Source organism: Mus musculus, chromosome 14 (genome assembly GCF_000001635.26).
Source record: "Mus musculus strain C57BL/6J chromosome 14, GRCm38.p6 C57BL/6J".
In the NCBI taxonomy this organism is placed as follows: domain Eukaryota; kingdom Metazoa; phylum Chordata; class Mammalia; order Rodentia; family Muridae; genus Mus; species Mus musculus.
The window spans coordinates 109,327,846-109,352,027 of record NC_000080.6 but is presented as its reverse complement, the minus strand read 5'-3'; the positions used below and the strand labels follow the sequence as shown (position 1 = coordinate 109,352,027).

Sequence of the window (24,182 nt, the reverse complement as noted above, 5' to 3'; positions counted from 1 at the left end):
AGGTAAAAAGCTTAATCTCTCAAAATATTTTATTGTTGGAAAATTGGCTGAGTACAAATAACATTACAAATATATCCATATTAATTACCCCATTATCACACTTAATTAGTAAGTATTTTTCCTACTCTCAAGATCCCCAATGCCCTTTAGTACCACCTCCTTCAATCTTCCATCTATGTAACTCTCTTTTCAGAGATTCTGTAAGCTTTTGGTCATTATTAATAATTTGTATCTTCCTAGAATTAATTAAAAACACACATGTACTATTGCTTCTTGGTATTTAACAATGACAATCCCAGTACTTGTCCTTGCAAGTACAACATTTGTTAAGTAACATCTTAATGTACAAATACTCCACATTTGGTCAATTCATTTATAGACAAAATGAAAAAGTTCTAGTTTCGAGTTAGAATAATTACAGCTGATGTAGAAATATTTTCAGAAGTATTTGGCTAAACAATGACCTTGTGGGATAGCTACATCATCTCTCTGTCTCTCTCTCTCTCTCTCTCTCTCTCTCTCTCTCTCTCTCTCTCTCACACACACACACACACACACACACACACACACACACACACACACAGCAAAGTATTTTGAAAACATACCCCATTTACTACTAAATTCAGTGTCTAATTTTCATATCTCCAAAAATTATTTATGTCATTAGTTTTATTTTAAATGTTGAGCTGCAAAAGAGGTATATTTTGATTATTCACTTGAAAAAAATTTTTCTAATTTCCTCTAAAAATATGGCTATTGAAAATATTTTCAAATGGTTATTTTATATCAATATATTTCTGTTAATGTGATGTCTATTGAAATACACTCTCATTTTGAAACTTTCAATGTTTCTAATTTTTTAAGAGATCTTCATATGCCATGGACACAAATTCTAAATATTTTCAAGTATTGTTTCAAAAGCTGTGCCTGCTCTTTTTATTCCCTTAATTCTCTCTCTCTCTCCTCTCTCTCTCTCTCTCTCTCTCTCTCTCTCTCTCTCTCTCTCTCTCTCTCTCTCCCTCTTCTTATATGAAGGCTGGATAATGGAACATAGTAGGGGGAAATAGTTCTAGCTCCCACAAGCAGACAAAAGAGTCATTGACAACCCCACTGTCACTTTTCAAAATCCAACAAAATCTCCAAGCTAAAGCTCCACAGCATGTATGCAGAGTGTGGTGCAGACTCATGCAGGTTGTGTGTGGTTGTCACTTAAATCTCTTTTAGCTGCTGTGCTCCCTGCTTACTTGGTTCTCAAGGTGCCCTCAACCATTCTGCTTCTACAGTCCTTCCTCTCTCTCTACATTCCAGCTTTTAAAAGGTCTTTATCACCTTTTTACTGAACATTTCTTCCTTGGATTGTCAGGGATACTCTATAGAACCAACTTGTCTTTGTTCTCTGTGTGTGTGTGTTTCCCCCTGCTAATGCCTAGGGCTTCACATAGGTTAGGAAACCATTCCACAAATGAGCTATGGCCTCAGCCCTAGCCAATATATGAAAGCTTTGGGCTTTTATGCTTTAAATAAAAAATTTAAATGCATTAAAATGACATTTAAATTGTTGTATTGCAGAGAAAAAGATAACACCTTTGTTCAATCCCCAATAGTCTCTGCGGAAGATGGCTTTTTATGAGAACATTAAGCAAATTATTGAAGGTAAAGCAAGCTGCCCAGCATGCTTTCAGCCGTGATTTGTGCCTTTGTATGGCATGGTGCTAATGGTGTCATATTTTTGTTTCCCAGAGCTTATAGAGAAGAAATTATAAGGGATGAAGAAAACAAAATACAAAGTAAATATGCCCTTCAAATTATATTACATGTTTTGTTTGTTGAAACAACCAAAGACCAAAAACCATACATATACAGACACACACACACACACACAAACACACACACACACACACACACACACACACACACACACACACACACACACACACACATTATAAATAATATATAATGTGTTTTGCCTTGCAGAAGCTTTGCAGGTTCATGAGGTCCCATTTGTCAATCCTCGATTTTACAGCACAAGCCATTGCTGTTCTATTCAGGAATTTTTTCCCTGTGCCCATATCTTAGAGGCTTTTCCCCACTTCCTCCTCTATAAGTTTCAGTGTCTCTGGTTTTATGTGAAGTTCCTTGATCCACTTAGATTTGACCTTAGTACAAGGAGAGAGGAATGGGTCGATTCGCATTATTCTACATGATAACAACCAGTTGTGCCAGCACCATTTGTTGAAAATGCTGTCTTTCTTCCACTGGATGGTTTTAGCTCCCTTATCGAAGATCAAGTGACCATACGTGTGTGGGTTCATTTCTGGGGCTTCAATTCTATTCCATTGGTCTACTTGTCTGTCACTATACCAGTACCATGCAGTTTTTATAACAATTGCTCTGTAGTAAAGCTTTAGGTCAGGCATAGTGATTCCACCAGAGGTACTTTTATCCTTGAGAAGAGCTTTTGCTATTCTAGGTTTTTTGTTATTCCAGATGAATTTGCAGATTGCTCTTTCTAATTCGTTGAAGAATTGAGTTGGAATTTTGATAGGGATTGCATTGAATCTGTAGATTGCTTTTGGCAAGATAGCTATTTTTACAAAGTTGATCCTGCCAATCCATGAGAATGGGAGATCTTTCGATCTTCTGAGATCTTCTTTAAATTCTTTCTTCAGGGACTTGAAGTTTGATCATACAGATCTTTCACTTCCTTACTTAGAGTCACGCCAAGATATTTGATATTATTTGTGACTATTGAGAAGGGTGTTGTTTCCCTGATTTCTTTCTCAGCCTGTTTATTCTTTGTGTAGAGACAGGCCATTGACTTGTTTGAGTTAATTTTATATCCAGCTACTTCACTGAAGCTGTTTATCAGGTTTAGGAGTTCTCTGGTGGAATTTTTAGGGTCATGTATATATACTATCATATCATCTGCAAAAAGTGATATTTTGACTTCATCTTTTCCAATTTGTATCCCCTTGATCTCCTTTTGTTGTCGAATTGCTCTGGCTAATATTTCAAGTACTATGTTGAAAAGGTAGGGAGAAAGTTGGCAGCCTTGTCTAGTCCCTGATTTTAGTGGGATTGCTTCCAGCTTCTCTCAATTTACTTTGATGTTGGCTACTGGTTTGCTGTAGATTGCTTTTATCATGTTTAGGTATGGGCCTTGAATTCCTGATCTTTCCAAGTCTTTTATCATGAATGAATGTTGGATCTTGTCGAATGCTTTTTCTGCATCTAACTAGATGATTATGTGTTTTTTGTCCTTGAGTTTGTTTATATAATGGATTACATTGTTGGATTTTCGTATATTAAACCATCCCTGCATCTCTTGAGTAAAACCTACTTGGTCAGGATGGATGATTGCTTGAATGTGTTCTTGGATTCAGTTAGCGAGAATTTTATTGAAGATTTTTGCATCAGTATTCATAAGGGAAATTGGTCTGAAGTTCTTTATCTTTGTTGGGATATAGGACTGTTTAGATCCTTAACCTGCTCTTGATTTAACTTTGGTACCTGGTATCTGTCTAGAAACTTGTCCATTTCATCCAAGTTCTCCAGTTTTGTTGAGTATAGCCTTTGTAGAAGGATCTGATGGTGTTTTGGATTTCTTCAGGATCTGTTGTTATGTCTCCTTTTTCATTTCTGATTTTGTTAATTAGGATTTTTGTCCCTGTGCCCTCTAGTGAGTCTAGCTAAGGGTTTATCTATCTTGTTGATTTTCTCAAACAACCAACTCTGAGTTTGGTTAATTCTTTGAATAGTTCTTCTTGTTTCCACTTGGTTGATTCCACCCCTGAGTTTGATTATTTCCTGCCGTCTGCTCCTCATAGGTGAATTTGCTTCCTTTTTTTCCAGAGCTTTTAGATGTGCTGTCAAGCTGCTAGTATGTGCCCTCTCCCGTTTCTTCTTGGAGGCACTCAGAGCTATGAGTTTCCCTCTTAGAAATGCTTTCATTGTGTCCCATAGGTTTGGGTATGTTGTGGCTTCATTTTCATTAAACTCTAAAAAGTCTTTAATTTCTTTCTTTATTTCTTCCTTGACCAAGGTATCATTGAGAAGAGTGTTGTTCAGTTTCCACGTGAATGTTGGCTTTCCATTATTTATGTTGTTATTGAAGACCAGCCTTAGGCCATGGTGGTCTGATAGGATACATGGGACAATTTCAATATTTTTATATCTGTTGAGGCCTGTTTTGTGACCAATTATATGGTCAATTTTGGAGAAGGTCCCTTGAGGTGCTGAGAAGAAGGTATATCCTTTTGTTTTAGGATAACATGTTCCGTAGGTATCTGTCAGATCCATTTGTTTTATAACTTCTGTTAGTTTCACTGTGTCCCTGTTTAGTTTCTGTTTCCACGATCTGTCCATTGATGAAAGTGGTGTGTTGAAGTCTCCCACTATTATTGTGTGAGGTGCAATGTGTGCTTTGAGCTTTACTAAAGTGTCTTTAATGAATGTGGCTGCCCTTGCATTTGGAGCATAGATATTCAGAATTGAGAGTTCCTCTTGGAGGATTTTAACTTTGATTAGTATGAAGTGTCCCTCCTTGTCTTTTTTGATAACTTTGGGTTGGAAGTCGATTTTATCCGATATTAAAATGGCTACTCCAGCTTGTTTCTTCAGTCCATTTGCTTGGAAAATTGTTTTCCAGCCTTTCACTCTGAGGTAGTGTCTGTCTTTTTCCCTGAGATGGGTTTCCTGTAAGCAGCAGAATGTTGGGTCCTGTTTGTGTAGCCAGTCTGTTAGTCTATGTCTTTTTATTGGGGAATTGAGTCCATTGATATTAAGAGATATTAAGGAAAAGTAATTGTTGCTTTCTTTTATTTTTGTTGTTAGAGTTGGCATTCTGTTCTTGTGGCTGTCTTCTTTTTGGTTTGTTGAGGGATTACTTTCTTGCTTGTTCTAGGGCGTGATTTCTGTCCTTGTATTGCTTCTTTTCTGTTATTATTCTTTGAAGGGCTGGATTCGTGGAAAGATAATGTGTGAATTTGGTTTTGTTGTGGAATACTTTGGTTTCTCTATGGTGATTGAGAGTTTGGCTGGGTATAGTAGCCTGGGCTGGCATTTGTGTTCTCTTAGTGTCTGTATAACATCTGTCCAGGATCTTCTGGCTTTCATAGTCTCTGGTGAAAAGTCTGGTGTAATTCTGATAGGTCTGCTTTTAATATTCTCTCTTTATTTAGTGCATTTGTTGTTCTGATTATTATGTGTCAGGAGGAATTTCTTTTCTGGTCCAGTCTATTTGGAGTTCTGTAGGCTTCTTGTATGTTCATGGGCATGTCATTCTTTAGTTTTGGGAAGTTTTCTTCTATAATTTTGTTGAATATATTTGCTGGCCCTTTAATTTGAAAATCTTCATTCTCATCAACTCCTATAATCCATAGGTTTGGTCTTCTCATTGTGTCTTGGATTTCCTGGATATTTTGAGTTAGGATCTTTTTGCATTTTCCATTTTCTTTGATTGTTGTGCCGATGTTCTCTATGGAATCTTCTGTACCTGAGATTCTCTCTTCCATCTCTTGTATTCTGTTGCTGATGCTCAAATCTATGGTTCCAGATTTCTTTCCGAGGGTTTCTATTTCCAGCGTTGCCTCACTTTGGGTTTTCTTTATTGTGTCTACTTCCCTTTTTAGGTCTAGTATGGTTTTGTTCATTTCCATCACCTGTTTGGATGTGTTTTCCTGTTTTTCTATAAGGACTTCTACCTGTTTGGTTGTGTTTTCCTGTTTTTCTTTAAGGACTTGAAACTCTTTAGCAGTGTTCTCCTGTATTTCTTTAAGTTAGTTATTAAAGTTCTTCTTGATGTCCTGTACCATCATCATGAGATATGCTTTTAAATCCAGGTCTAGCTTTTTGTTTGTGTTGGGGTGCCCAGGACTAGGTGTCGTGGGAGTGCTGCATTCTGATGATGGTGAGTGGTTTTGATTTCTGTTAGTAGGATTCTTACCTTTGCCTTTCCCCATCTGGTATTCTCTGGAGCTGTGCAGGATACACTCGGCGGGGTCCTGGAAGCAAGATGTCTGTGCGGGGTACACTCGGCAGGATCCCAGAACTAAGATGTCTGCTGTCAATGCTCAGGCAAAGCGTTCCCTTGCCAGGCAGGTCCCTATCCTCTGGCCGGGAAAATGGTCACCTGCCTGTACAGGCGGGATCCCGGAACCAAGATGTCTGCTGCTGATGCTCAGGCAAAATGCTCTCATGCTGGGCAGATCCCTATCCTCTGCCCGGGAAAATGGCCAGCTGTCTGTGCAGGATACACTCGGAGGGGTCCCAGAACCAAGATGACTGCTGCTGATGCTCAGGCAAAGCGCTCCCGCCTGGCAGATCCCAATACTCAGAATTCTTACGATCTCCTGGCTGGTGTTGTGGGTAGCTGGAGGTAGTCAGCCGACTCTGTGCCCTAGCTACACTGGTGCTTCTCGGACTGGAAGGGGCTTGTGCCCCTACTCAGATCGGGTTTTTGCTTCCCTGACTAATGCAGTCTCAAGTCCTGAGCGATTGGATTGGATCAGATGCTGTGTTCCACTCACCAGAAGTCTTTTTTTTTTTTAAATTAGGTATTTTCCTCGTTTACATTTTCAGTGCTATCCCAAAGGTCCCCTATACCCACCCCCCCAATCCCCTACCCACCCACTCCCCTTTTTTGGCCCTGGCGTTCCCCTGTATTGGGGCATATAAAGTTTGCAAGTCCAATGGGCCTCTCTTTGCAGTGATGGCCGACTAGGCCATCTTTTGGTACATATGCAGCTAAAGACAAGAGCTCCGGGGTACTGGTTAGTTCATATTGTTGTTCCACCTGTAGGGTTGCAGTTCCCTTTATCTCCTTGGGTAATTTCTCTATCTCCTCCATTGGGGGCCATGTGACCCATCCTAAGATCGCTTGGTGGGTGTTGTGGGTAGCTGGTGGTAGTCAGATGACTATGCACCTTAGCTACCCCAGTGCTGCTGGCACCGGAAGGGGCTTGTTGTTGAGCATGTCATTCTTTTGGTTTGGGAATTTTTCTTCTATAAATTTGTTGAAGCTATTTGCCGGCCCTTTAATTTGAAAATCTTCATTCTCATCAACTCCTATTATCCATAGGTTTGGTCTTCTCATTGTGTCCTGGATTTCCTGTATGTTTTGAGTTAGGATCTTTTTGCATTTTGTATTATCTTTGATTGTTGTGCCGATGTTCTCTATGGAATCCTCTGCACCAGAGATTCTCTCTTCCATCTCTTGCATTCTGTTGCTGATGCTCGCGTCTATGGTTACAGATTTCTTTCCTAGGGTTTCTATCTACAGCATTTCCTCACTTTGGGTTTTCTTTATTGTGTCTACTTCCCTTTTTAGGTCTAGTATGGTTTTGTTCATTTCCATCACCTGTTTGGATGTGTTTTCCTGTTTTTCTATAAGATCTTCTACCTGTTTGGTTGTGTTTTCCTGTTTTTCTTTAAGGACTTGAAACTCCTTAGCAGTGTTCTCCTGTATTTCTTTAAGTGAGTTATTAAAGTCCTTCTTGATGTCCTCTACCATCATCATGAGATATGCTTTTAAATCTGGGTCTAACTTTTCGGTTGTGTTGGGGTGTCCAGGACTAGGTGGTGTGGGAGTGCTGCATTCTGATGATGGTGAGTGGTTTTGATTCATGTTAGTAGGATTCTTATGTTTGCCTTTTGCCATCTTGTATTCTCTGGAGCTAGTTGTTATAGTTGTCTCTGGTTAGAGCTTGTTCCTCAGGTGATTATGTTAGCCTCTATCAGCAGACCTGGGAGACTAGCTCTATCCTTAATTTCAGTGGTCAGAGTACTCTCTGCATGCAAGCTCTCCTCTTGTAGGGAAGGTGCCCAGATATCTGGTGTTTGAACCTGCCTCCTGGCAGAAGTTGTGTTCCACTCACCAAAGGACTTAGGATCCCGTGGCGGATCCTGTGTGGGTCATTGCGGGTGTCCCGGGACTCCTTGGGCCAGGGACCCCGGTGCTGCAGTGGACCGGAAGGGACTTGAGCCCCATATTAGGCAGGGTTATCTGTTTCCTTTATTAATGCAGTCTCAGGTTCCGTGCGATTGGATTGGAGCAGGCACTGTGTTCCACTCACCAGAGGTCTTAGAATCCCATGGCGGATCCAGTGCAGGTCCTTGCAGGTGTCCGGAGACTCCCCCAGGCCAGGGACCCCGGTGCTGCAGTGGGCCAGCCTGAAGGGACCTGAGCCCCATATCAGGCTGGGTTATCTGCTTCCTTTATTAATGTAGTCTCGGATCCCGCGCAATTGGATTGGAGCAGGCACTGTGTTCCACTCACCAGAGGTCTTAGGAAAAGACCACCAACAGATTGGGAAAGGGTCTTTAACTATCTTAAATCAGATAGGGGATTAATATCCAATATATATAAAGAACTCAAGAGGGTGGACCACAGAAAATCAAATAACCCCCTTACAAGATGGGGCTCAGAGCTGAACAAAGAATTCTCACCCGAGTAATACTGAAAGGCTGAGAAGCACCTGAGAAAATGTTCAACATCCTTAATCATCGGGGAAATGCAAATCAAAACAACCCTGAGATTCCATCTCACACCAGTCAGAATGGCTAAGATCAAAAATTCAGGTGACAGAAGATGCTGGTGAGGATGTGGAGAAAGAGGAACACTCCTCTATTATTGGTGGGATTGCAAGTTTGTACAACTGCTCTGGAAATTAGTCTGGCAGTTCCTCAGAAATTTGGACATAGTATTACCGGAGGGTCCTGCAATACCTGTCCTGGGCATATATCCAGAAAATGTCCCAACCAGTAAGAAGGACACATGCTCCACTATGTTCATAGCAGCCTTATTTATAATAGCCAGAAGCTGGAAAGAACCCAGATGCCCCTCAACAGAGGAATGGATACAAAAAATGTGGTACATCTACACAATGGAGTACTACTCAGCTATTAAAAAGAATGAATTTATGAAATTCTTAGGCAAATGGTTGGAACTGGAGGGCATCCCAATCACAAAAGAACTCAAATGAAATGTACTCAATAAGTGGATATTAGCCCAGAAACTTAGTATAGCAAGATATAAGGTACAATATGCAAAACACATGAAACTGAAGAAGAACGAAGACCAAAGTGTGGACACTTTGCTCCTTCTTAAAATTGAAACAATCACCCATGGAAGGAGTTACAGAGACAAAGTTTGGAGCTGAGACAAAAGGATAGACCATCTAGAGACTGCCATATCCAGGGATCCATCCAATAATTAGCCTCCAAACGATGACACCATTGCATACACTAGCAAGCCTTTGTTGCAAGGTCCGTGATATAGCTGTCTCTTGTGAGACTAGGCCAGGGCCTAGCAAACACAGAAGTAGAGGCTCACAGTCAACTATTGGATGGATCAAAGGGCCCCCAATGGAGGAGCTAGAGAATGTATCCAAGGAGCTAAAGAGATCTGCAACCCTATCGGTGGAACAACATTATGAACTAACCAGTACCCTGGAGCTCTTGACTCTAGCTGCATATGTATCAAAAGATGGCCTGGTCGGCCATCACTGGAAAGAGAGGCCCATTGGTCAGGCAAACTTTATATGCACCACTACAGGGGAATACCAGGGCCAAAAAATGGGAATGGGTGGGTAGGGGAGGGGGGGAGGACTTTTGGGATAGCATTGGAAATGTAATTGAGGAAAATACGTAATAAAAAAAATTTAAATATATATACATATATATATTTATACATATATAATGCGTGTGTGTTTTGTAGGACTCTATATGTAAATAGTTTGTTTTTCTTATTGTATTAACATTTCAATAAATTATGCAACATTGTGTTGGTTATATATCATACTAGATGGTAACATAATGCTAATATCATTGAACTTTTCACTAGTAATTGAAACCTCTGTTTCTTTTTTTTATGGTTTTAAAGCTTTATTGTAGAAAAACAGGGGGAAGGAGAGAAGGTAGAAAGAGAGGTGATGGCCATGGCCAAGTGGAGAGAGGGTGGAAGGGAGAGAGAGAGAAGGGGGGCTAGAGATGAGAGTAAGAAAGGTGAGAGCTATGCCCCTCTTTAGAATTGGGAACAAAACACCCATGGAAGGAGTTACAGAGACAAAGTTTGGAGCTGAGACAAAAGGATGGACCATCTAGAGACTGCCATATCCAGGGGTCCACCCCATAATCAGCTTCCAAACGCTGACACCATTGCATATACTAGCAAGGTTTTGTTGAAAGGACCCAGATGTAGCTGTCTCTTGTGAGACTATGCCGGGGCCTAGCAAACACAGAAGTGGATGCTCACAGTCAGCTATTGGATGGATCACAGGGCTCCCAATGGAGGAGCTAGAGAAAGTATCCAAGGAGCTAAAGAGATCTGCAACCCTGTAGGTGCAACAACATTATGAACTAACCAGTACCCAGGAGCTCTTGACTCTAGCTGCATATGTATCAAAAGATGGCCTAGTCGGCCATCACTGGAAAGAGAGGCCCATTGGACACGCAAACTGTATATGCCCCAGTACAGGGGAACGCCAGCACCAAAAAAATGGAAATGGGTGGGTAGGGAAGTGGGGGGAGGGTATGGGGGACTTTTGGGATAGCATTGGAAATGTAATTGAGGAAAATATGTAATAAAAAAAATATTTAAAAAAAAAAGAAAGGTGAGAGCTTAAAGAGCAAAATGTCTCTTTCTTAACCATGTTACTGCAGAAGACAAAGTACTCAAACATCCTGCTGTTAGGCATGGATATGATCATCTTAGAAGGCATATAGATATAAAGTTTCTCTTTACGTCAGAGAAGGATTTATATATGTATAGTGACTAGAAAAAAGAATCAGTCAACTAAAGGACCATAATCTACACTTAGAAAGATAATATTTAGTGTTTAAAAAAATCAACTTCATAAGGAGCATGATAATTCAAATATTTAATCTGTTATATTAAATATTATATGAAATATTTAATCACTGTAATATTAGGTGTCTTGAACATTCAGTGTGATCAAATATTTATGAAATTATAAAATAATATCACCAAAATTAAATATAATTACCTAAAATTAAAGGCTAGGTGAATCCTCAATCGGAAATTAGAGGTGAGCAAAACCTGGATATAGCACAATCTATATCTGGTACTTGATTGTGGATTTTTTACCTCATGGACTTCGGCAATGTTTATTTTTTCAGCAGAGAAGTCCATTTGGCAGTCTTTTTTTTAGGCCTAGGCACAGTATATATGGGATCTGCTTGATTAGGATCTCAGGGCAAAACATTTTTGGCCAGCTTTTCAACCAACTTCTTGTTCCTATTAAGCTTCTTCGGTGCCTGATTTCAATTTGGAGGCTATTCCTGGTCTGGGCTACTGATTCGCCAGGATGGACACCAGGAAGGTGGGCTGAGGAGTGGACTGGAGCGTGACTGTGCCTGAGACGTTTTTGTTCTTCTGAGGTTCAGAGGTTTGCACACTGAAATACAACTTCATAGTTTCCAAAAACTTGCAGTGCTTGCTCTGGTCCCAGTGCAGAACTTTTTGCACCACTCCAGACCAGGTGTTTCTAGGTTGCTGCTACATTGGCCACAAGAAGGCATGTGATGTGCTAGTTTATAATATCCACCTGATTGTCAATTTCTTGTTATACTTGTGTGATGGTTTGTATATTTTTGGACCAGGGAGTGGCACCATTTGGAGGTGTGGCCTTGTTGGAATAGGTGTGACCTGGTTGGAGTAAGTGTGTCACTGTGAGTATGGGCATAAGATCCTCACCCTAGTTGCCTGGAAGTCAGTTTTCCACTAGCAGCCTTTGGATGAAGACATAGAACTCTCAGCTCCTCCTGCACCATGCCTGCCTGGATGCTACCATGCTCCCACCTTGATGGTAATGTACCGAACCTCTAAATCTGTAAGCCAGCCTCAATTAAATGTTATTTTTTATAAGACTTGCCTTGGTCATGGTGTCTGTTCACAGCAGTAAAAGCCTAACTAATATACCTTGTTTAAGAATAACTGTCAAAACATCCAGGCTTTGTACCTAAAAAACACCATGGGCTAGCCCCACTGCCTCTACTAGGATACAAGGAAGCTGGAAAAAATCTTAGTGCAAGAGAGAGAGAGAGAGACAGACAGACAGAGAGAGAGACAGAGAGACAGAGATGTACAGACAGACAGAGACAGAGAGAGGAAGAAAATTATAGAAGAGATTCTCTAATGTATAACAAAAATCACATTAAGATTTTTAATAATAATAATTTCCAATCAACACATACTAGCAGTACTATGTCAAGGCTTCATCTCTCTCTTTCCCTGTTTCCTAAAGAAATTAGTCCGATGATTTAGGTAAGATACCATCAGGTAGCTATCATTTCAAAAGTGTTTGCTCAGTGCTCCTGAGTGTGCAGTGAGCAGTGTGATATGAAGAGACTGCAAATGAATGTTAAGTTTCTGTTCCTCAAGGAACTCAGTCTACTGAAGAAGATGGAGAAGTAGACAAATGTTTTCAATTTAATACAATGAGTGCTATGAGAGTCTACCAGGGGAGTATTTAAATTAAATTGAGGAGGAGAAGGGCAAGGCATGTTCTTAAAGGAGAGACACTGACCTGATTCTTGAGGGATGCTGGAAAGGCTAAGACATTTAATAAAACTGGGGGAAGAAATGAGCCTGAGAAAATGAACAGGCATAAGAAGCTTAAGAACTTGTACGCCTTTCTATGGAGACTGGCATTTACCTGTCAAGATTGGAGTGACCATTTAAGATATCTCTGCAGAAAATTAGTTATATTGCTGAACTGAGAACAGCATAACTAGTCTATCACAGGAATACAAGACATTAGTCATAGCTTTTTATTTACCATTAAACACATATTACAATGATTTGTGCTATTGTTTAAAAGTACATTATTAACTATCATGTATTTCTACGTTCCTGACACACAAAAAGCTTGTCATGGATCCGATTATGAAATTATCTATTCTGTCAAAATACCATTAATTCAAATTTTTATTTTTGGTCTCAGTAGAATTCCTTCTCTGGCATTTTTCCTTAACCATAAGAGAATTATTTTCCTTTCAATCCCGATTTACTATGTGAAACTTTAGAATAAGAAATGGAGGACAGTGCCCCAGAGGAATACTTGGGGCTTCTCAGGCACATCTGAGAAAAGGCTGTAAGTGAGATATTCATCGAGGCAGTCTCTTTCTCTAAACAACTATTGCACCCTTCCTATCAGAGGAAAAGAAAACTCAGATATTCCTTCAAACATTTCCTCTTGAGAATTACAATCTCTGTCAAGGTAACATATAACCCTGAAAACTACTTTTTTTTTGGCTGGATAAATTTTTCAGTATTTAATCCCCATAAGAATTCAACATTAATGACAAACCAGCAGTAAAAAAATGGTGTATTCTCTACTCTGGAATAGGACAAAAATGGACCTTGAAACCATGTTACTTCCTAGTTTTTCTGTTGAAACTGAGTCCATTGTCTCCTGTGTCCCTAGAGATGAGTTAAACTAGAAAGCTTTTCTAAAATGTGTTTCATGAAGTAGATCTTCCTTACATAAATTCTACTTTATAAAAAATATGAAGTTATCTTCTGATCATCATATAAATGTCTCGGAACTTCAAAACCCTACCAATAAAAGCTGCAACATAGCCATACCTAAAAAAAACTGTGGGTCAAACCCTATACATAATAATGGAATAAATAGTAGAAGTCAGAGGATCTGGTCCTTTAGCCTGGATTATTCTGCCATTCTCTCTCTCTCTCTCTCTCTCTCTCTCTCTCTCTCTCTCTATATATATATATATATATATATATATATATATATATATATAGCTTTCCTTTCCTATCTTCATGTCTCTCCCTCTCTCTTTCCCTCACTCCCCATCACTCTCTGTCTCTCTTCCAATGTACAATGAAATGGCATTACTTACTCCAATACATACTATTTTCAGGTTGTTTAGTGTTATCATAGATTCAGAAAACAACAAAGAAAAATAAACATTAAAAAAAACTTATAAAACTATGTAAGGAAAATGAATATATTTTCTCTCTGAAGTTATTCGTTAAGATATGTGTCACAATGTGAAATACTTTTAATACAGAAAATGGCACCAGAGACTCTGGTTCAACACTGTGACGTTGCCTTCTGATATAGTCTGAAAAGCTTTTGGAACTGGTTTAAGGAAGACTTTCCATACAGTTTACAGAAAGGGAATATAACAATCCACGAAAACTACTAGCAATCCTTAGAAGTGATTCTCATAGGAAATTTTGAATATAGAATGCCTATATACTCTGTTCTTAACACATACAATGCTGATAAGAATTCCAATTACAGTAATTTCTATACATATTTTTCAAACAAATTGAAAACTAGTTTTAATGATGATATGTTAATTATCTGGCACATGAAAACTCAAAGCAACCTTCTCCTTAAGTTGGAGCATAGCTGTTTTTGGATAACCATAGCCTGTGAGAATCAGCACCTTAAAGCAAAGCAGAAACACTTGAAAACAGTATTTTAAATACTTTGCTCATTTCTTCATATATATTTCTCTGAGAATTTAATACATGAGTACTGTGTTTCCATCATCTCCACCCCTCCTGCTCTACCTCTAAGCCCTCTATATATATCCTCCTGATACAGTCTTTAATTCATGACCACTTCTTATTTACTTATTCCTTTTTTTAGATATCTGCTCAATATAAAGTGTGTGTGTGTGTGTGTGTGTGTGTGTGTGTGTGTGTGTGTAAAATATATATAAATACTACTTAGTGAGTCTACTTATAGCTCATATTCATTTATGTTTAGAGATTTTTGCTTAGATTTGATAATTTCTCAGGTGCCTTATCCCTTAAAAAAATCATTCTATTAGCTCTTTCTTTAGGACTAAGACCTTGTGAGATTTCCCAAAGTACATCATATTTTTGTAAAAAAAGAGTTTCACATAAAAAGTTGTGGACCACTGATGCATGACTGTTAACAGAACAATTTCCATTATATGTCAAATGCCTTGCTCCAGTTCAATAGGAAGGATGAATTGAGGACATAATAGGAATTGAGCAGAATTTAACCTATTCAATGATCAATTCAATTTGAAACTCACTTCAAAACTCGGGTGAGAGGATCTTAAGGATCTGTAATTTCAAAGGAATGCCTAGGAAAATATCCTCTGGGGCACCCCAGGAGAAGTATCCTGGTGATTGTAGTGGACATTAGCATGGATCAAGTGGATTAACATGGACTTATTAAAGCCAACAATGTCCCTTGGCATCATTAGAAGAATTCTGGCTCCTCAGTTACACAGGGAAAGGTTATCAGGCCATGAAGGGTTTTCCCCTCATTGCAAAGGAAATTCTAGGGGACTTGGCAATGGATGGCAGGTTGAGTCCCTACTGATAGTCTCTGAGGAGGTGTGATACTAATGGGAAGGGAAAAACAAGAAATGAGTGGGCACCAAAGATTGAGAATGGCTGTTCAGGGAAATTGCAGACTGCATTCAGAGCTAGACCAAGTGAGAGGCCATAAGAGATACTTCAGGCAAGGCTCTGTGATTGTTGCTGTCTTACCTCTTTGAAGTTCACATCCAATCACTAGGTGCTCCAGAATTTATGGTGGTATCTACTTTTGAACGTTTGTAATACTGAGTTCCAATTTTGCTTTGGTCCCATTCTTCCCTCTTGGAATTAGAAGTTTATACTATTTCACCTATATATTAAACATGTTTTTCTTTCTTTTCCATTACCTGAGCATATCCTATAAGTTTTTTTTTTGAGCTTCAGAGAAGAAATGGTACTTATATGTGACAATAGTGGTGAACTAAACTAACTACAGAAAATCAATTAAATGAACTTTATATTGTGAAGTGACCATGAAAATTTGGAGGTAAGTGGAGTAATGGTGTCCACATGCTCATGTTTTGATACTTTGACCCATAACAGGTAGCATAATATTGAGAGTTCATATAAGATTTAGGTAGCTGTCTCTTTTGAGACTATGCCAGTGCCTGGCAAATACAGAAGTAGATGCTCACAGTCATCTATTAGATGGAACACAGGGACCCCAATGGAGGAGTTAGAGAAAGCACCCAAGGAGTTGAAGGGGTCTGCAACCCTATAGGTGGAACAATATGAACTAACCAGTACTCCCAGAGCTTGTGTCTCTAGCTGCATATGTAGCAGAAGATGGCCTAGTAGACTATCATTGGGAGAGAGTCCCCTTGGTCTTGCAAACTTTATATGTCCCATTACAGGGGAATGCCAGTGCCAAAAAGTGGGAGTGGGTGAGTAGGAGGGCAGGGTAGGGGGAGGGTTTAGGGGATAGCATTTGAAGTGTAAATGAAGAAAATATCTAATAAAAATAGTTTTCAACAACAATAACAACAAAAAGATTTAGGTAATTGGGTGGTAGAATGTAAACTAAATACATTTCATCACTTGAAGGATGGCTGAGTGTGGAAAGCTCTTAGTGCTGCTTCAAGAATATTAGCAAGAATAATATTGGCAAGAATTTTACATTCTGTTAGGACAAGGAAGTAGGCTCAAGATCTTGATCAACTTGATAAATCCCTGAATACTATGGGACCTTTGTTTATGCCTTGTTTCTTCCTTGACTAATTTTTATGCCATAGAAATAGCCATATCCTTAGCATGTAGCTAAAATTATTTATAAACAGAGGGGAGAAGATTAAACCTACTTCAGCACTTGCTGGGGTCATTCTATAATGTTCTGTAACTGTCCTTTTTTCTTTAATCTGTGCTCCCTCCCTTGAGACCTGGTTGACTGACTGAGCTGGCTTGGTCAGATGAGCAATTAATAGCTGACCTATTATTGTCCCTTTATCTCAGCAAAAAAATAATAAAGTCAAAGTGTCTATAGACTGAGTAAATCCTCTGAAGCCTTTTTACCAAATAGGTCTTTTATTTTATTTTTATAGTGTCCTTTTAGGGTCAGGAAACAATTCTTTTAAAAGAACTTTAATCCAGCAACATGGTTGATCTGATAAGTCTACATATCCAAACAACTTCTAAGTTTGTATGATCCTTCAGAGTGAAGATATGCCTGGATTATAACATGATTTGGCTGTAATACAGATATGCTCTTAGTATACATCTTTAATTTCTAACAATAAAGATAAGGTTAGTTTGCAGAAGGAAGCAACCATCTTTGAAATTTATGCCTAAATGAGGGATGGAAAAAGTGACAAATCCCAAAGATTTGATGGAATGATTCCGAGATAGGAGGGATCCCCCTTATGAGAACAGAACAGGAGAACTCTCATGAGATAGGAAATAGATAGGAAATGTCTCACATAGTGAGACAGGAATGGAGGCCAGTTGAGTGAGTACAGGCTAGTTGAGTGACAGGAGGAGCCAGTGCAGTGTAGTTGAGTTCCGTTCAGAGCAGTTCAGTTCAAAGGAGCTCGGTTCATGCATTCAAAGACATGTTTTCCCCTAAGATGAGCAATTCAGTAAGCAGCCGAGAAAAGTCAATTTGAATCAGTTAGCGTGGAGAGCACTTTTGAGCCAGAACAGTTGAGTGGAAGCATTCAGCAAGAGTTCAGAAAGAACTATAAGTCTCAGAAGCTAAAATATTCTAGGTCTGGATTGGAATATACAAAGGCGAGAAGACACAAGATCTAGGAATCTAGAGTTAAATGATGTTTTGTGCCCAGCCAGAGCTGTGTTGATAAAATAATATTGCTTACACAATGTATGAAATTTAAACAGAAATATTGGTTAAGATAATGTTCCTTATCTTAACAACATCAACAACAACAAAAACCCAATATTTAACATTCTGTTTTAAATAATAGAGTATCAGTCATTTTTTGTTAAATAATACAGGAGGTGGGATGGATATGGCAAGTTTTGTTTTTGGGTTATTTTCTTATTTATTTGGTTAGAAGCTCTGAGGCACTAAGGATTTTTCATGTTTATTCATTGCTTTATTGAACAGCCAATGTGATTAGTTTTACTGTTTAATTCAGTCATTTATTATATGTAAGTACACTGAAGCTATCTTCAGACACATCAGAAGAGGGCTTCAGATCTCATTACGGATGGTTGTAAGCCACCATGTGGTTGTGGGATTTGAACTCGCGACATTTGGAAGAGCAGTCAGTGCTATTAACTACTGAGCATCTCTCCAGCCTGTGATCAGTTTTTATAAGAGAAGATATTCCAAAATTCCACTTTTGCCTACTTACTGAAGCATAGATGTGTATTGATTCTTCGTGTTTATTAGACTTCTGCTCATTTATGAAGAAATTATCATAATTCAACAAAGCCAACTTTACTATGTAATGCCATTACTTCTTACAAAAGCAGAATGCATTTCTATTGCACAATAGCCTATAGATGCTCTCTTCTTTCAGGGATTTAGTATTGAGATATTGCACTTTTAATCTTCTTTTAAAATAACTCTCTACTTCTTTAAAAGTATGTGATTTCTAAATTCATTCTTTTTTTTTCTCTTTTTTATTACGTATTTTCCTCGTTTACATTTCCAATGCTATCCCAAAGGTCCCCCATACCCACCCACCCCCAATCCCCTACCCACCCACTCCCCCTTTTTAGCCCTGGCGTTCCCTTGTAAGGGGCATATAAAATTTGCAAGTCCAAAGGGCCTCTCTTTCCAGTGATGGCCAACTAGGCCATCTTTTGATACATATGCAGCTAGAGTCAAGAGCTCCGGGGTACTGGTAAGTTCATAATGTTGTTGCACCTACAGGGTTGCAGTTCCCTCTAAATTCATTCTTATTTTAATTTTATTTGTATAAATGATTCATCTGTATGTGTGTGACTGAAACCTGTTCAATGAAGTCAGGATGAGCACTGGAGTTATCTTTTGAAAGTCTGGGGGGACAGCATGCATGTTATTTTATTCCTCACTCTCAGTATTTTCATTTTATCTTTCTAGATATATTCTGCTGTTAGTTGAATACTCCATTAACTATATCATTGATAAGACCTCCATTGCTGTCATTGCATGGTGAACGCTAAATGATAATTTTTAAATAATCTGAGGTTTCTTTTTGTTTGCTTTATTAACTAAAGCTATAATAAAATTAAGGTGTAGAATTATTTCTTTCAGAAAGCAGTTGCCTTGCTTTTCAAAGCACAATTGATTTTTGAGTAGCTTGTTTCCTGCTTAAATGACATAGATATTTTTAAGATTGTAAGTAGTTTTAGTAGGTACTCATGGCTGGAGAGGTGAGTCAGCAGATGAGGGCCTTGCTCCAGGCAGAAAACTGTCTTTTTTAGTTTCTAGTACCTACATGATGTCTCACAAACTTCCATATATATAAAAAATAATGTAGAGAAATCTCTTTCCATTCACAGCAGAAGGATATTTTAGAAAGCTTAAAGTTTGCACAGCTGGCTAGCGGTCATCTTTAAGAGAAGTTGAACTCAAAGGAAGAATGGACAGGGGATTGGGTGTATTTGCAGAAAATTTCATTTAACCCACTTTACAAGCACAGGGTCATAGGTTTTGTTTTATTTTGTTTTGTTGTTTTATAACTATGTTCATTCTAAAACTTGAGCAACACCAAGCTATCATTTTCATAAATGACATTTCAACAATTTAAGATACATTTTGGACAGTTCTTTGAAACCTCTGCAATGTATGCTATAACAACACTCAAGCAGCATACATGCTCTGTCTTATTTAGATCAGAGAAGACAAGGAGCTCCCAGAATTCTTTTGTTTATGAAATTTCGCAAACAGTGATTATTATAGAACTAACAATTTTCAAGAACTAACAATTGCTGGAAAGAATAATTTTTTTATGGAAGGAATGTTTTGATCATCCTTTATATAGTATAGTCTATGATTTTTAGTATATATTACTTGGAAAATATGAATAAAATTAGCCCTATAAATTTTGGATTGCCATTTTTGGAACAAAGGATAAATTGGGTAGAGGAAGAGGACTACACTCTTGGTGTAATTTGGTTTTATGGATATTGGCTTAGAAATATACTGTATAATTGTTTTCCTGCATTCAATTTTATGTTGGGACTTTGGGAAATGTGCCGTGCATTGTTTGCAATTATTGTTTATACCTAGACTACAACAAAAATGTTTTAGAAAGTGGAAATAATATGAAAAAGTCAGTAAAGTGAATTGGGAAAGTTCAAATTACTAGATCTCAATAAACTTGATATATCAAGAATCTTCCTAAATGATATATAAACATTATTTACAGTTTCCACATATTTAATTGGTTACTTTATAGTTTGAGTTTTTAAAAACTAATAAGGGCATCATGAGCCCTAAGAACTGGAATTGTACTAAAGATCACAACTTAGTATTTTCCTTGATGCAACTTTTGTTGTTGGTTGTCACTGTTAAAATAATTTCATAATTTAACATATCTAATTAGACAGTGTTTCCACTGTGTTAAAACGTTTTTGCTGTTATACTTAGAATCTTTCTAAAACAATGTTTATTACGTGAACATGATGTTTTCTACAAAGCATAAGTAATGTATACTTATTACATAATCCATTCAAAATGCTCATTTCAAACTCTTCCTTTGAGTCCCTAAACCTGCAACCTTTAATTCTCATTCACATATATCACATATATATTACATACATCACATATGAGTTTGAATGTATGGCAAAGAACTGATGTTAAGGTCAAGGGCCTCTACTTCTTTTGGAGGAAGGATTTATGTGGTTAAACCCTATGGGGAATCTTTTGTTTCTACTTCCAATTTCAACACAAGAACACTTGGATCTCAGTTCAGTGCTATCGTTTCTGGGTTTGCATGAAGTCTGGAGGTTCTAGCCTTACCCACTGAACAATTCCCCAGCAGTGATGATCAGTTCTTTTCATCTAAAGATTTTATTTACATGATAGTTACAAGGTATCTAACAAGCTACTTTTTACTTATTCCTCCAGTCTCATTTCTCATGATCATAGTACTGCTATATTTTAAGAGGCTTTTGTCTGGGAGCTATGCTGGTTGTTAAATTTCATTCTTAAGTAGTTAGCATCTGTTTTGTAAGAAATGTTTAATTTCTTCTAGAATTTTATCTGTTTCTGAACATGGATACTGTTTTTCCATGTTTTCTTCTCTGAAGCTTCAAATTACCATCCATTTTCTGACATGTTCTTAAATCTAATTTTATGGTCATATGTGTGTTCCTGTTGACAACTATTTTTTATTATTATGGGTTACTTGTAAGTACTTCAAGAATTGTTGGCAGCACAGTGGGAAAGATAAAAACTGAGAACAATACTGCCCACAAGTCAGAAATAATATAGCAAAATCTGTACAATATAATGTCTCAGAATATCTATAAAAGAATGTACAGTTACTACATCATTTAATGTTTGCCGTTGAACCCAATGTCGCTTTCAGAAAGAAACGTTTACTGCCTTGAATAAGCTTTCATATGTTCTCATGAGGCCAAGCTCTTGAATGTTCCAGAAAACACTTTCTTTGACATTCATTTAATTTTATGCTTCATCTCTTACATCGAACTCAAAACAACTTGTACCTTGCTCTGCAAACACTATAGTGTTCAGCCTGACAGATGTGACCATAAAAATAGGTGTACAGAGTTCAAAATCAAAGTATATGTTATACATCCTTCAAAATTGAACACATAGTTGGGAAGACTTCAAGAAATGCTATTACACTGGGCAATGCTTTGTTGTTCCCATTGCAAACCACTATTTGATACAAGAGTTTTTGAGTACCTTGTATAGAATTTCAATGTTTGTTAAACAGCTTACTTAAAGTTTTAGAATATTAGCATAGTTTATTTTCACAAATTTATTTCTTACCTCTTTCACCCTTTTTAGTTTTATCTGCAATAAAGTTTATTTATACTGTCACTTTGAGTGGAAAAATCTATTTGGGTACAGCAGATGAGAGAAAGATTTAAAAGAGCTCCTTTTATACTATGAGTTTTAAGGCTTTCAACTCATTGAAATTCAACGGGTGTAAGATATGATCCTGAGAAATGAAACTGAGTTTCTGCAATAAGTGAAAAAAGAAAATACATTGTTATGTCTTAAGATTTTCAGATTTTGCCGGGATGGTGGCGCACACCTTTAATCCCAGCACTTGGGAGGCAGAGGCAGGTGGATTTCTGAGTTTGAGTCCAGCCCTGTCTACAAAGTGAGTTCCAGGACAGCCAGGGCGATACAGAGAAACCCTGTCTCAAAAAAAACAACAAAAAACAGCAACAACAACAACTAATTTTCAGATTTCTAACAATGTCATAATTATGCATATAAGCTGACCTTGAACTATCCCTTGAACTATCTCTGCATAAGTGCTAATTTCAGAACTGTTATCTTCTTCTGCACTCAGCTCCCCCGCCCACTAACTAGTTATGGTTGCCTTATACCCATCACTACAAAAAAATAAAAAATAAATAGGTCTAGGTAAGGGACTCAAATTCTAATTTTAATGTATTTTAATGATATTAATTTATATAGTTAAATGTGGCTGGTAACCACATTAATTGGACAAGGGACAGTCTAAATTATATATGACTCAACTCATTGTATGTATGATTTGCTGGCACATGTTGCAAATACAGAACCACTGGAAAAGTGACCAATGATTCACTTTTTGAATTTTGAATATATATTTCCACTTACTTGTGTTGTGACTTTTAATTTAGGGAGGGAGGGTGAGTACAAAATAATTCATTGTATGAAATATCAAACTAATACAATTTTATAATCAATAATACTAATACTAATAATAAATAGTTACAGGCCAATTATATGACTCAACCATCAAGGCTCTTGCCATTAATCCTAATTAACTTAATTTGATCCCAGGATCATTATATATGTAAGAGAACTGAATCTGACAAGGACCAGCTTCAGCTCTGAGAGGGGTTCTGGGGGAAGGAATGTTTAGAAGCAGCAAAGCAGAGGACTGGAAGTAAACCTTGGGTCCCAAGCTGATGGCCCATGTTCTGCTCGAGATGGCTTTCCAGACTGTTTCTTCTCTGTGTGTTCTGGTCAAGACAGCTTTTCAGATTGCTCTCTGTGCTCTGCTATGCTTAAGACATCTTTCTCTTGCTATTGTAAATCTGTCTTGTTAGCTCATCTCTTACAGATTAAATGCCCAGGTTTTTTTTTTTTTTCATATCATTTCAGTCATTATCCCAGGTTCCATTTTGATTATCCCATGAATCAAATCAGTATCCACTGAGCCCAGCCCCTCAATTCTTAGGGACACCAATAACAAGCATAGACAATAAAACAGCTTGGTGGATCCCTGCCCTGAAACTACCATTCTTACCACTTATGAGTCTGGACCTATACATGCTCTGTCACAGTCTGGCCTTGAGATCAGGAATCTTCTTGCTTTTTTAAGCATAAACAACAAAAAAAGACAAAAAAAAAACAAAAAAAAAACAAAAACAAAAAAAAATATTAGCTGGGTGGGATCTTGACATGTGACTACCACTCCCTATTTTTTTTTTTAATTCTTTAGTATTTTTCTGACAAGGTGGCTCATAGTACAGCTGCCTCTATTTTTCTAGGTCTGTGAGTCACTTTGTATAAGTCATATTGTATCCTTATATTTTGCAGAGTTGAGAAATCATGTATTTTTTTTTAATTTATATTTCCAGAATTCTTTCTCAAACCCTTTAGGGCTAACCTAAAGGTTACCATATGCTACCATTTTGCTGAGACATTCACAAAACCCTAGGTTTCTCTCTGATTATCATGGAGTCATTAACCTTGACAGAGAGGGCTTTACTCAAAGTAGGAACATGAAAATTTGTACATTGTTATAAACAAACTTTACACTCACAGCAACCATCAGCACTTGTAGAGGACTACACCCAACTGGCTTTCTTCCAAGGGCAGAAAAACAGTGTCATATACTCTCCCTTACATGGTCAAGCCGGACTCTGCACAACATCAATAATGTTGTCTTCTGACCTACACGTACATATTACAATCACCTGCTCAACTCCATTTTACACACACACACGCAGAGCAATACTAACAATATAATAAATATTATTGATAATTATCATTATCAACTGAGACAGTGGTTATCAACTTTCCTAATGGTATGAAACTTTAATATGACCTCATGGCCCCAAACATAAAATTATTTTTGTCACTATTTCATAACTGTAATTATATTACATGATCTAACAATTCTTGTGCATCAGCCCATCCTACTGAGCAAATTTCCTGCAGAAAATCATTAAGATGAACTTCTATGAATTA

General features: G+C 37.8%; 1 long non-coding RNA gene across 1 annotated transcript in view; it reads right to left on the bottom strand.

Annotated features, from left to right (window-relative positions):
• Gm30216 overlaps positions 1–23,317 on the bottom strand; it is a 180,771-nt gene extending 157,454 nt beyond the window's left edge. Inside the window, exon 1 of the long non-coding RNA XR_874946.1 lies at positions 23,236–23,317. This is a non-coding gene — a long non-coding RNA (predicted gene, 30216). The remainder of the gene's footprint in view (positions 1–23,235) is intronic.
• Positions 23,318–24,182: the final 865 nt, after the last annotated feature.